Source organism: Gymnoscopelus microlampas (genome assembly GCF_963454915.1).
Source record: "Gymnoscopelus microlampas genome assembly, chromosome: 17".
Classification (NCBI taxonomy): Eukaryota; Metazoa; Chordata; class Actinopteri; order Myctophiformes; family Myctophidae; genus Gymnoscopelus; species Gymnoscopelus microlampas.
Genome location: NC_139954.1, coordinates 27160545 through 27175669, shown reverse-complemented (window position 1 = coordinate 27175669; position 15125 = coordinate 27160545).

Sequence of the window (15125 nt, the reverse complement as noted above, 5' to 3'; positions counted from 1 at the left end):
AGGCCGAGGAAGAAATGCCACTTAAAATATTTCAAATCAGCCTTGGTGGCACTAGAACAGGCTGATTCGTGTTTTACATATAACTGCACTGATCTGTGTAAAACTTTGTATGTGCACTCCCTAGAGGCCAAGGAAAAACCTTCGCCCTGCATTTTTCACATCTGCCTTTTATAGCACCACCAGGAGGCTGACTTATGTAAAACACATTTTTGGAATTACTGCTTCCAATGTAATCCAAATTTTACGCAAATCGGTACACATGATCTCTATAGTTATGTGATCAAGACGGATCTGAATATTTTTCATATTCCATCCTGATTGGCGAAGATTGACATATAAAGTTTGCAGGAGTGGCCCGTTTTTGATAACATGCCGCAAATCATGAACACCGCAACACGTCCGATTGCGGTGAAACTTTTCATGCACATTCGCCCTACGTTGAGGAACAAATGCCACCCTTTCAACACTGACCTATTATAGCGCCACCACGAGGCCTATTTGTGCATATTACTCCTACAAATGCTGTCCAAATATCACGCAAATCGGTACATATTATCTCTTTAGTCAAGTGATCAAGACGGATCCGTCTGATCCATCCGATTTTTCACATTCCAGCCTGATTGCCGAATTCCAAACATTTCTGGCCCACACTAACCTACCTGACCTGGCGGAGACCTGTGCTCTCTAGTTATAGTTATACTGTAATGCTTGGCGAGTGTAAGCAATTGAAAAGCTTCCATGTACAACAGAAACGCGAGGCAAGCAGGCTGGCACCAGCGTGACTCAGAGTTTCCGCTGGGCTCAGTGACTAAGTGCCGTTCATTGCAAAGACATTCAGTTGATGCCAAAGCAAATGGACCTTTCCTCACCACCACGCAACCACCACCAGTCACAGAAATGAATTAAGTCCCCTTGAACAAATAACCTCAGCACCTCCTAACAGTGCAAAACATTATTTAGGTTTTTCGTTTGATGATAAACATGGTATGGTTCATAAAGGAGGAATATGTGAACTGAAATTGTGATATTTAAAGGAGTAGTTCACCCCCCAAAAAACATATTTTTTTATCAATTACACACCCCATGAAGCCTTGAATTATTATTTTTTTGCATTCCTAAGCCACTAATTTGATGACGGCGGAGTCTCCGGTACATTAACATCTTTCCGCGGTCATCAAATTATTGGCTTAGGAATGTGACAAAAACAATATAATCTCCATGAATTTGAGTCTTTTTTTGGGTGAACTACTCCTTTAAGTCCCGCTTGGTTGCCTATCCTCTTGTCCTCCTTAAATCTCCCTCTGTCCACTGCTTTGCTCCACTACACCTGATCTGGGTCCTGTCATGTTTGAATGTTTTTATAATTTCTTATTCTTATTATTGGTCTTCACGCAGTAGCCTACCTCTCTATGAAGACTTTGTTCTGTTGTATTTGAAACACTACATTGGTCTTGTCAATACTACAAAGAAAGTGTGGCTAGTGATTAAAAGTGTTCATCATATGTGATGTGAGGATTGATGAGTTCAACAGCATGGATAAATACAGACTTCAGCTAAAGACCAAAGGCGCGGTGAAGCTTAATCTCAAGCTTGGTGTGAAAATGACTTCATGCTATTTGTATCTTAAATATTTTAGTCCATGCTCTTATGTAGGACACCTATACAAATATTTACAGTAGAATAATGTTAAAGTACAGCACTGTCAGATGTTACAGTAAGTGACAAGTAGTTACTGCAAGGTAGAGTGCTAGAACAGATCATCAAGTTATAACTGCACATCATTGTTGCATTTACTTGAAGCAGATCAACTGTACTTATTCATTGGAACCACACAGTGGGGAAGGGGGTCTGCTCGCTTCCCATTTCACCAAAAGGAGAACTTTGACTCTACCACAAGTCTACCCTATTCCCCTCCATTAAGCCTGATGAGTCATATGCTACTAAGAAGCCATTAGTCCATGAGACTGCCAATGTAAACTCTGTTAGACCGGTGCCAAGATCTTACAGTCTTCAGAGATGCAGCTGGAAATAAATTGTGATTTCTTTTTTCTTTCTTTCTTAAATTGGGGAGAAACTGTTTGGCAGTGCAACGGGAAACGGTTTCATGCGCGTGATGTTTCTGTGATGACCGGTGAACCGATCACTGCGATTCAAACAGTGTGCAGCTCCTTGGAAACGAGGCGCTAGGCCGTTTGGTAAATGCAACACACGCTTATCTAAACAGCCATGTACTGTAGCTTGCATTTCTTTGCTGTCTTTCTTTTCTTCAGGCTGTGTTCTACAGTTGATGAATTACGTCTGTGTTAAAATAAGTTCTGTTGTTCTGCAGTTGTGGAAAGTATCTAATTACATTAACCCAAGTACTGTACTTAAGTAAAATTTGTATGTATTTTTTTTACTTTTACTTCTACTCCACTACATCTCTTTTACTCCACTACAATTATTTGAAAACTTTATTTACTAGTTACTTTGAAGAAACTAGTAACTAAAAGGTACATTAACCAGCCCTCTATATACTTTGGCTATTTGAAAATGGGCGATCTACAGTACAAGGAAACTTGTGAAATGGGACATTCTGCAAAATTTGTACTTTTACTTTCAGTACTTAAGTATATTTTAATGTGAATACTTTTATCAAGTAAATGTTGAATACCGGACTTTAATTTGTAACAGAGTATTTCTACATTGCGGTATTGGTACATTTACTTCTTCCACCACTGCTGTTCTGTTACACAGAAGATGCAGGGGAGAGGGTTCACATGTAGTGCTGTCAGAGGTTCCATTTATCTCACAGTTGCTGGACCATGGCTGCGTTTCTGCTCTGTTCCCAAAGAACACGGGAGGTTCCAAGGAACAGTGTTTGCTCAATCACCAGAGGAGAAATGTTACCATTATATGTTTCTGCAAACCTGATACGTTGCATCTCAATGTTTCAAGGCAGGTGCACCACCAGCAGAAGAAATGAGCCCCGAGAGGTGCCCCCAAGCAAGGCTTTACCCGAGTGAGCAGTGTGAAGCTCGCTGCTGTCGACTCAGTTTGAGTTGCATACCGATAGGCAGGGAATAGTAAATACAATGTTCTCAGTTAGTACTTAAAAATAAAAAATTCTAAGATTGAGTTGACACGGTCCCCATCTAGAAACGTTGACAAGCAATGTTGTGGGGGTTAAGAAACATCCACCTTCTATGTACGTATATCTTGTGCTTTGCAGAAACATCCAGTGGCAACATTTACTCTGGCAACCAGGCTGTGTTTGCACCTGGAGGTTCAAACCCAGCCCGCACCAACCTCTGCTGTTCTACACCCCTCCGTTCCTGAGATTTGACCTTGATTGTAACTATGACCTTTAAAGTAACACTAGGTAACTTTTTCAAAAAAACTCAAGTTACATTTTATGTCTTTTGTGATTGGCAAATTTTTCACAACACCCATTCCATGAATTTCACCCCCGAAAGCCTTTTATAAACATATTTATAAATGAATGCCTTATTTTATACAAAGAAATAACATAAAAAGTTGATAAAAGCTCACAACGTGTTGTGATGAGATGCGTTGTGAGCTTGTAGATCTGCTATTTTGTGGAGAGAAAAATAAAAAGTTAAACATTTTGGAAACCTTTGGCCTATAATGAAATGCCTAAAATAGTCTGTCTGTGTGTTTTATGAATATTGAACAAATTAAAAGTGTTAACAAGAGCTTGTGACTAAATAATAATGACATTGGATCCATTGGAACACAGTTTATTTTTGTCCATTTCCTGAAAAGAAACATTCAAGGTTTCTGCTGGACAGTGACAATATCTTGTTATCATGTTTTCAGGGGCGGCTATTACACCATCACAAATCTGTAGAATAACATGATGTTATTCTGCGTTTCATTGAAGAATAAAAGACTAAAGTACAGTAGTTTACAAATGGATAGATACATTCACTGTTTATACACTTTTACTGTACAAGCACTGCAGCAGCACAGCGGTGAGTCACTGGGCTGGCCCTCGATCTTTCCACAGGAGCCATAAACTCAGGGGTCTGTAATGACTTTCACATTGAGCTGTAAACGCACTCCCATCTCTCTCCACTTTGAGTCACAGTGGAAACAGCCTCCTGTCCGCTCAGAAGAAGGGTCTTGCTGAAACACGAATGGTAAATGTTCCAAATGGGAGTGCAGGTTATTTATTTTATATATGTTTTTATTATACAGTACTGTGATGCTTGCCGACTGTAGCTTTATGCAAGGGCAAATGTGGCTGGAAGGTGGTAGCCATTAGTAGTCTCCCCTTATTGTTTTACAGTAGAACCAAATGTTTTAAGCACATTCCTGTCTCTTTAAACCAACTATTTACCAGACCATGCCTTGGTTGACAAGAGATCCAAAGTTTTTTTTTTCTTTCTTTTTTTATCCCTGTGAATGGAGCAGAATGAGTTTAGCAAATGTGCCTTAAAACCTCCATTTCTAAAATGGATACAGCTGCATTCCCATGGAAACATTCTCCTCTCGCTCCCAGCATCCCACCTTGGCTGCCACGCTCACCAACAGGCATTTCATGTCACCATGAACCTGCCCGTCATCCACTGTTGATTCACAGACAGCCTAAATGCTGAGCATGCAGTCCACCACGCATTCTGCTGCGCGCCAAGTTCAACATCCGACGTAGGAGGACGAGAAGATCAGAGGGAATTAGAGGGTGCAGAGGTCAGTTTACTCACCAGAGTTTTTGTCCAGAACAATGTGCTAATCAATCTTGTAGGAGTTGTGTGAGGACAGCCTGTGAAGACAAGGTCCTTCATGGTTCAGTGAGAAAGGAAAGAGTAAGAACTCTCTCTCTGTCATTTAGAACTCATGTGAATTAGAGAAGAGTGGAAAATGAGAGGTTCTGTGTTTTACCGCCATGTGAGTCGAGACTCACTCCATCATGTTCTTAATGACATCATGTGTATATAGTACCAATCCTCTGAATTAGTTGTGCACCAATCTGGTTTGGTTTGGCTCTTCCCCATTCTTAGTCCACTTCCTCACGGGTGCTTTTGTGTTTATTCCTACTAAATAAAAAGCTACATTACATGTTTAGGGAAGTGGTGCTGAGATTAGTTCTGCACAAACTCGGTCGAGACCAAAACTTGGGTCATTGGGTCGTGGAATTGTGTACAGAAGCATAAGAATAACAATGTGATTAAATGGGCCAAGTATTAGGGGGAAAAAACTAAAAACTTTTTGGGTGAAATGTTCACTTTTAAACAAACTGCAATGATTTATATGTGTTTAAACTGAATTGGCTGATAATCATGCAGTAAGCTGTTTACTGGAATATGTACTGTTAATTCATTTGTTTATGTACATTTAAGAGCAGGTTTTAGTGTGCCTTGGAAAACAGCAAAAACATTAGTTTGCCTGGTGATGATCTCCTTTTGGTCAAAACACGTTACTTGTGTTTTAACACTTTAGTTTTTTTTGCTGAATCAGAGCCCCAATATGACTTCCATTATTAAATTGAAGTTAAATATTTCAAAAGGTATAAAACAAGAAATGCGGTCTTGATCGGTCCAGCGCACAGACAGACAGACAGACAGACAGACAGACCCTCCCTAAGATCCCTTCTAGAGGGACTTGCCTCTGAGGAGTCACATCGTAACACGTGCAAACAGATAACCTGATGAATCAGAGAACTGGAAAGCGGAGATGAAGTAAAACAATGATTATAACTCCTTAAGGACCCTGAGTTCCAAGTAATATCCTCATAATTTAGACAGGTGTTCACAGGGACCTCCATGGTCTCAGAGGGGGGGAGAATGAGAGAAACAGAAGGAGAGAAAGAGATATAAACATATTTTGATAAGACGAAGTTCAGTGCATTCTCCAGATTGTCTCCATAGAGATTATTATCTCCATAGAGACAATCCAATGTTTTCAATCTGACAACTCTTTTCCCTAAAACCAGCTGAAAGGAAACTGACAGCTGAGACATTTCAATCTGAAACAGACTCACTGTTACCTAGTAGGAATGTCATACATTGTATTATAATAACTATTATAATGTAAATGGCAAAACAAAAATATTGGTAAAACAGTATTCAATCTGAATGAGTTTATAGATTGTTTGATCGATGTGAACTCAGCGTCATATAATTGTTGAATCCTTCTCAGTTCTTATAAAAATGTGCATGTCAATGCGATGAATGATAAACGGACACATTGTATCTCATTAATACATCTGTCTCTGCTTTATGTTGCTTTTTAATAAGATTAAAAACAGTTGAAACCGCATCATAGTTTGGTGATTCTGCACCAAAGTTCATGTCTGTGAGGGAAGAATTCCTTCCACACTAAATCACCAAGGTCTACAGTATTTTCAGATACTGGTGCTTACATTAGATTAGGAGGTTTTGACCCAAGTGGATCTTATTGTAATATAAGATAAAGAAAACTTCAGCAGGGAAAAAGACTAAATGAAACACAGCTGTAACAGTATGACCTGAGGTAACAATCCTCAGGTCATACTGTACGTATGCATTACAGTATTTTATGTAACTGTATGAGTGTGTGTGTGTGTGTGTGTGTGTGTGTGTGTGTGTGTGTGTGTGTGTGTGTGTGTGTGTGTGTGTGTGTGTGTGTGTGTGTGTGTGTGTGTGTGTGTGTGTGTGTGTGTGTGTGTGTGTGTGTGTGTGTGTGTGTGTGTGTGTGTGTGTGTACAGTATATATGATTGATTGATTGATTGATTGATTGATTGATTGATTGATTTTGTATCATAGATCTGCACAAATGATCAATTGAAGTCCTTCTATAATGTAAAGCTATATTGTACTGTATATGGGCTACGTAATGAGAGTTCAATGACAGGTTGACTGAGTTCTAAATGTGGAAACATTCCTCGGTAGGAAAGAGGAACATTGGCACAGAAGAGAAGGAACTCCCTCTTCTCCACACAGTAACTACCTACGTATGTCACATGACATTACCAATATGGACACCACATTTCCAGCTGGTGCAAATTCCCAACATGCCCACAAACCTTTGGATGTTATTTTGTGGCCTCTATTTTTCTCACGGCATGAAAGCAAAATACAGACTTTCTGACTTTGTATTTTCAAATTTCCAAACTAAATGGAAACAGCAAGGTAAATTAAATGTTCCTCATTTGTTCAGAAAAGCTCCTATACCTAATTTCCGAAGGTTGTTTTGATATTCAGTCAGTTTCATCATTTAGATCACTAGTGGCTGTTCTAGAAAGTGATATCAACAATAACTATATCATTAATAACTATGTTACTCATACTAAAATCAGTGTCCCTTGAACGCGTGCATGGCCTACAGTACGAATACAGGGATGTATATTATGTAAGACATGCATTATCATGGAAATATGGAAAGTGCAGCACATGAATTATACTGTACTGTGACTTCAGTCTCCATTTCAGCTTCAATAATCTCAGTAAAGTCAAGAGGATGAAAAATTGCATTTACATGTTATATTCATGTTATACAGTTTTAGAGAACTAGTGTCTTTTAATGAATTAAAAAAAAAAAAGATTTCTCTATTAATTCATGACCTTTCTTTAGCACCAGACAAAATACTTTGGAACCTACAAAGATGTCTGAACTCCATTCAATAAGTTTTGTTTCATTCTCTATCTTATTATCTTAATTTTCCTAATTTCCTCATAATTTTTTTATTGTCCTAATTATCTCCTTGTAGTCTTTTGAGTGAGCATGCCAAAGAATGTCTTCTTATCGTACCATATCGTAACCATATAATCTCTCACTTGAACTAAAACACACAGTATAGTTTTACAGCTCTGTGTTCAATTTCCTGCCTGACCAGTTTGTCTTCCCATTGTGGACCCTGCAGCTCTGAGGTCAGTCGTAACCCCTGTAAGCCCACTATTAATGCAAAGGCATGTGGTAGAACCGCCACAAACCATTAACTCTTAACACTGGAGAGCTGGGAGTCTAACAGACTACAGACTTCTGTTACTTTGGGGTTTCAAGGCCATATGGGGTTCCTGAGCATGGGGAGGGGAGAGATGCCACTAATGTTAATCATTCTGAAATGGAGTAACTTACATAATATCATATGCAGCAGAGTTATGTAATGGACAAGGAGCCAGCAGCAACGGAACTGATTCAACCAGCAGACCACATGAACACACCTGGGTCCAACTCAGAACGTCAGGACCTGTTGACATCTCTCCTCACTATCTTGTCTCTCCTAAAACAGCAGAAAGGCCTACAAATAGCGATGTTCTTGTACAAAAATACAGTACAAAACAAGCAATAAAAGATGCAAATGAGGGACATTTGGCTAAATAGAACAAGACGATAAACATCCTGGATCGTCAGTCCCGGAGCTTCAAACAATGGTTCTAAAACAAAATCATATTTTATATTTGGAGGCAGACCCCATTTGAAAATATTTCACCCCCCTAAGAGAAGATTTGTCAACATGTTGCTTTTGACAAAAATAACCAGCTATTTTTGAGTAGCCGACAAATAAAATATAGGGCTGTTTAAACTGTTCCTCATTTTGCTGGGGACCCCTGGAACTCCCTCAAGTACCCCTGCGGGGTCGCCGGACCCCACTTTTAGAACCAGTGCACTAAACTGACTAAAGAACCAACAAGTGAGGTGCAAAACTAAACAGAACACTGAAGTGTCACAATTACAATGATCCTGGTAAGAGCTTTAACAGCTCGCAAAGCCCATGGCGTCATGGTGCAAGTGGATAATCACACAGCAATCAAGAACAACACCATCTGCATACAGGCAGATTCCTGGAGAGAAATCACTGACCTCAGGGGTGGATTAGAAACATCTGAATGTAACACAATTATATCCTTTAAAACATGATGACCATTTGTAGAGGAAATGGTGAAAAACTCGCCAAAGGCAAGACTGTTTAGTGTTCACCACTGAAGAGCCGATTTAGTCATTTTCTTCTCACTTAATGAGGGTTGCAATTAATGAATTAAGAATCAAATACCACAACCAATTGGAATTGGGATACATCGTGTACAAATCCAACTCATGGGTTTATAGCAGTGGTTCTCAAAGTGGGGTTCGAGGACCCCCAGGGTCTCAAGATACGCTAATAACAGACAGACAGACAGACAGACAGACAGACAGGCCATATAAAGTAGATAATATAAACATTTATATTTGTTGAATAACAGCATCAAAATATAATTAACTTGCCTGTTCTATCCGTAAAGTCATATAAATGCAAGTTGAAGGCATCCAAAGGTGACATCCAAAGGTCACTTTGTATACTAGCCTCGCGTGGCCAGACAATATCACACGACACACTGCGTGGGCTAAAGTGCAGTGCAATTTTGCAATGGCAGATTCGTCTGGAACCAGGCTATTTGTATACTATATGTGAAGAATGTCATAAAACATAATATCACTGGTCTATGTAGAGGTTTCCTTTGCTGCCTCAAATATCCACAGAATTCTTATGATGGAAATATAATATAACAGTGCATGGAATAACAGTATGTTGGTGATGACTCACTGGGAACCACAATCCAATGATTTGGTTTAACCGTGTGATGGACGACCATTTGTTTATAGAGCAACTCAATACTATGTACCATGTGTTAATTTGTGATTGAGTATTTTCATAAGAATGGAAGTGCATAAAATGTACTGAATAAAGCATTTCTGGTACTGAATATTGAATATCTAAAAATCTTTAAAGTTCAGTTTTTTTCCGTTAGGTGTCAACAGGAAAATATCCGACATCTGGTAGGCTATGAGTAATAACACTTTCTAAAAGCTGCTACTAAAAACAGCAAAATGTCTATCTGATGAGCAAAGTCTGGGAATAGAGACCTTAACATGTGGAGTGTCTGAGTCACAGCCAGGGACAGTTAATTAAATTAAATCAAAATGCTCTTGTTAGCCTGTCAGTAAACAACTGTCACACTACACTGCAAAATTTAACTGAGTCAGATTCTTCTCCCTCTGTTTCGCTCTCAAATGCCCGTCGTACCACGGTGTTGCACGTCAAAGTACCAGCTATAAGCTCACAACGTGTTTCGACATGTGACGCCGTCGTATGACAAAGTATAAATCAGACTTTATCCTTCCCAGAAACCTCGAGGGGAGTGGATGGACTTGACGTCTTTTGGAAAAGAGTAATGTACTGTAACATATAGGCTAAGTCTTGTCAGTTTGAACTCTGTTAAGCAGCAATGGTTCTTGGCAGTAGGAGGTCATTTCTTTTTGGCTTTGTTGCAGTTTGATACGATTTTCATGAAACACAGTCTTTCTCAATTATCGAAAATATGGAAAGAGTGGCCATTCAAAGCACCCAAACACTCCTTGCTGCTACTCTTTGACTTGTTGGCAACGGTCAGTTGTCTGCGATCCTTTTCTCACTCAGTTACCTCGGCAAATGACCCAAAAGTCTCAAGGTGAAGACCTCACCTTGACATCAGGACATGAACACATGGGTCAGAATGCTGGTGGGGGTAATATTAAAGACCCATTCACCTCTTGGCAGTCAGGGCTGCCGCTCGCTGCCAATCAGTGTCCCACGGGACAGCTAAAGTTTTAACAGTGGATTAGGAAATCTTCTGGACCGAGGATGAGAGGGCACGGAACCCAGAGCCTTTATCTGAGAACTCTTTACAGAGATCACATGACACAGAAAAACAGCTGCGCAGGGAAAAAAAGTGCATCTAATGCTCCACTTCCATGAGAATGAGGTTGCAACATGCACTGTGTTGGCAGGGCGAGGTGCTGATGTGTGTCTGGAAGTGTATCCCAAAGTGTTTATGCCAAAGCAAACACATGTTGTCTTTCTGTTACACCCACATAAACTAGTTTAGAAAATTAATAAAACAGTTTGTTGTTAAATCTTTGGTCAGGGAAATGGAGGCTGCTAAATGGGTAGCCTTTACAGACTATTAGGATATGACCTAGTTTAGTTTAGTTTATTTCAGTCAATTTTGTGGTAACATAGTTAAAATTTCATAGGTAATACAAAAACAAATTCATACAAAAAATAAACCGAATTTCTGACCCAAAAGGCATAGGCTGAAGCCATAGCTTATTTTGCCTTCCCTTTTACAAAACAAAGAAAAGATGAAAAACAGTCAAAATGGAGAGACAAAAAACAGGAAAAATAAGCCAGGTACAAGACACTTTGCTGTACATGTACGTGTTTGCTGCACTGTACAAGTATATGTATATGCTAGTAAATAAGATCATACAGAAGGCACATTCCTTTTATGTTTGTTTTATAATTATTTATCATCTTATTTTTAAGTCATTTCTTTAATACGTTTAATGACCTGCACAATTTCACATCTTTATCGAGGCTGTTCCACAAGTTTTTGAGTAAATGCATGTACAGTACCTATAAGATTATATTTTGTTTGTCTTTTCTGAAACATCTTCTGGATACTGAAATAATACTTTTGTAAACGTCCACTGATAGTTGCTGGAAATATATTTAAAATAGCCCTTTGTCTAATTTATACCCTTTGATCTGTGTTCATATTGTGCTTATTTGCTCCATAAACAATGACTACATGATGAGACAGCAGTTTGCTGTTATGATCAACATAGATAGACTTCAAAGATCCACACAAATTCTCCAAACATAGATTCCTTTACAAATGTGCCAGTCCACACTTTTAACTCAGAACTCAGATACACTTTATAACATAGTACAGCTGTGTCATCTGCTGCAATGCTGCTCCTCTTTAGATTAATTGTTTAGACATTTCACATTTGCAGCCATGAGAGAAGACATCCACAGTACCATACAGTATCTATCTATTTGGGAGTGTAGGCTAAGGGTAGTATAAGGGTATATTTTAATCCTCAAATTAAATGAATGGTGAGGATTTCACTGTGTAGCTGCATAACTAGCCATCAATTATAAAGTGTACTGTCATGTAAGGAATTTGCACTGGCCCTCGATGCAGAGACATTTCAACACCCAGGTGATTCCAACTGGATCATCATTTTACCTACATGGACATACAGTAGCGACATTGAAGAAGACAATATTATTTTTATATGAATTTCTCTCATCCTCTTTCCATCGTAGGAGCTGTCTGGTGGTCTGACACCCCCCCCTTCAGCAGTTCCAACCACCCTCTTCTCATCAACTCTCTTTTCCCGGACTCCCTCCCCCATCTCTCTCTCTCTCTCTCATCATCCTCTTCTCATACTCTCTCCCACATCCTCTTGGAGTGCATGTCCTCCTCTCCCGTCTCATGGGGATGACTCACCGTCCCACATGGAAACACTTTGACCCTGAGACCAGAGGAGTTTACTGCTCTTAATGAAAATATCTACAAAAACCCTCTCTTTCTCAGGATCTCTATATCTCTCGCACGCACGCACGCACGCACGCACGCACGCACGCACGCACGCACGCACGCACGCACGCACGCACACACACACACACACACACACACACACACACACACACACACACACACACACACACACACACACACACACACACACACACACACACACACACCTTCTCTTTTGGTATTGACCATTGCATTTTGGGTGATATCGTTATAAACAACTTCTATGATGCTTTTGGTGAGAGTAATGTGCAGTCAGGTAGTTAATTTGGTCCAGTCTATTTCCAATTGAAGGCCTGACCCCTACTGGCCATACTGTCCAATAGCATTTTATTATCACAGTTTCACCTTTGGAAGAGGTTCTCTCATTTATTTAAATGATATAAAACACTCAAATTCAATTTAAAGTGACTCACTTTTGAATGGTGAGTGACCTATAGCTTCAGTTTATTAGCCTGGCATGGCCAGACTATATCACCGCTATTTTTAAATATAAATATTTATATATTCATTTTGAGCTCTGGCAGATTTGTTTAAGTCTAGGCATTAACTTAACTGAGCCATTATAGCAGCATTTGTTTTTGTATCTGGCTAGAATACAATATAGTCAGAATTGCCAGAAGGCTGGCATTCTCCCTCTACAAAACAATTTTATGGACTTTCAGAAGACGTTCAGAAGAGGTACAATACTATAGTTTTCATAGCAGTGAAAGTAAAGCACATTTCATTTCATTACATTTAATGGTGAAGAACGTTAATAGGCCCAGGAATGTTTCATAAATGAATCTAAATATTATTTTAAAAAGACATTATTACAAAAGGGGGGGGGGGGTTATGTTAGTAGGTTTACATTTTTTAAACCACCAGGGAAAATACGCACATCACTTGGTTGAGGTGCTGGGTAGGAAAAGATCAAGAAGAAAAGTAATAAACCTCACTCATCTGCTATTCTGCTCCAAAGTCATTTAATTTCATTAAATTACATAGGAGCAGATGAGTGAGCAGGTTTATTATTTTTCTTCATGAAACCACCAGGGACCTTTCTGTGATGCAAGGCATCACTGCAGAATTCACCTCTGACCCCTGGGAAATGTGACCTCATCAAAGAAGGGCCTGTGTTTGTGTGCGTGTGCGTGCGTGCGTGCGTGCGTGCGTGCGTGTGTGTGTGTGTGCGTGCGTGTGTGTGATATGAATGAATGTGAGTCAACCTGCCATGTGTTTTGTTGTTTATGCAAATAAACACATTGCCATTGCTCTTTTGTGTGTTGTCCCTGTGCAATCCTCCCCCCACTACAAAGGACACATCACTGAACAAAATCAACACTCATGTTACAGTAATACTTGTATCGTAGTTAGTTATTTTAGTAAACCAGTAGGCTACTTGTGTTGCATTGTTTCCCCTCCTCCCACTATAACATGACTTCCATAAAAAACTCACAATGGTCTATTCCTGAAGTCTGCCAGCGTTTGACCTCTGTGTCCTCAACATCAAAGCTTCTCCAGCTGCTTTTCAACATTCCTCTGACATTCAATATATCTCCCACCGCTGTAAACCTTTGCTGGCTTCACACTCGCTTCATATTACTCAATATTACAGCTCTGATAAGAAGTCTTAAGTAGGCCCTATAAAGGATGATTTAGTATTTGCCGACCTTGCGACATTTCTGAGGAATGACTCTTTCTTCATTGTCTCGGCCAGGCCGAAGGTGTGGCCGAGACATTTCGCCCCCGTCTGTCCGTCCATGTGTCCGTGTTTGTGTCCGTCCGACTGTGTACAGCTAATCTCCGGCACAGTAGGCCGATCAACGTGAAAGTGTGCCCCATTTTTTCACATCGGCCTGTTATAGCGCCACCAAGAGGCTGATTTTTGCAAAACAAATTGTTTGATATTACTCCAACAGATTTTGTCCAAACATCACGCAAATCGGTACACATTACCTCTATCAAGATCAAGAACGACTGACCCCTCCCCCTGTCCATTGAGTTCAATGGACAGGTGACACCATCTTGTGAGGTTTTCAGCAACTACAAGTTCTCACACGGTCACACCTACGTCACACTGCCGATCCGACCAATATGTCTGAGTCATAGTGTTGGGGGATTTGTTGTACCTGTCTGTCTGTGTCCCTTTTGTGCCCATATGAAGATATATGTTTCTGTCTACCTTGTCCCTCAGCTCAGAGCTGAGTCAGTGGTGCAAGTGCATGGGAATGCATGTTGTCCATCTGTCAGCAACAACATGTACAAATGTAGTGGTTTCTCCCTCCCAGGTATGAGAACGCTATGAGTGCCTCTAAGCTCAGCAGTAAATCACTAAATGGGGTCAGATTGAGTTACCTTCTCTCGCTCACAGCCATTTGGTCCAGCAGCAATATTCATGCCAGGACATGTGCTGGTGTGTACACGTGTTTGTATACACAGAATGCACAAAGACATAGCGTTGCTATGTATAGGTTACAACCAGATGAACCACAGAGGAGAGTACTAGGGCTATACATTGAAGTCTGTCTGCAACTGAAATGAAAGTCAGGTCAGTCAGTGCATGACAACCTCTTCATAGAAAAACATTATGGGGTCCTTAACGGCGTGGTTTCCATGTTAATCTCTGACATTATTTTTGTTTTAGTCAGTCTTGCCCGGATATGGAGATCCAAACGGCAACAAACTGGCCATAGCCTGGTGGATGTGAGATTATAAATTCACAAATTGGATACGGCAAATTCAAGCAGCTCAGATTGAGCAGGTGCTCTGAGCCTTTGATTAGACAGCGGTCTGTTATAGAGCTCATTGTTCATTAT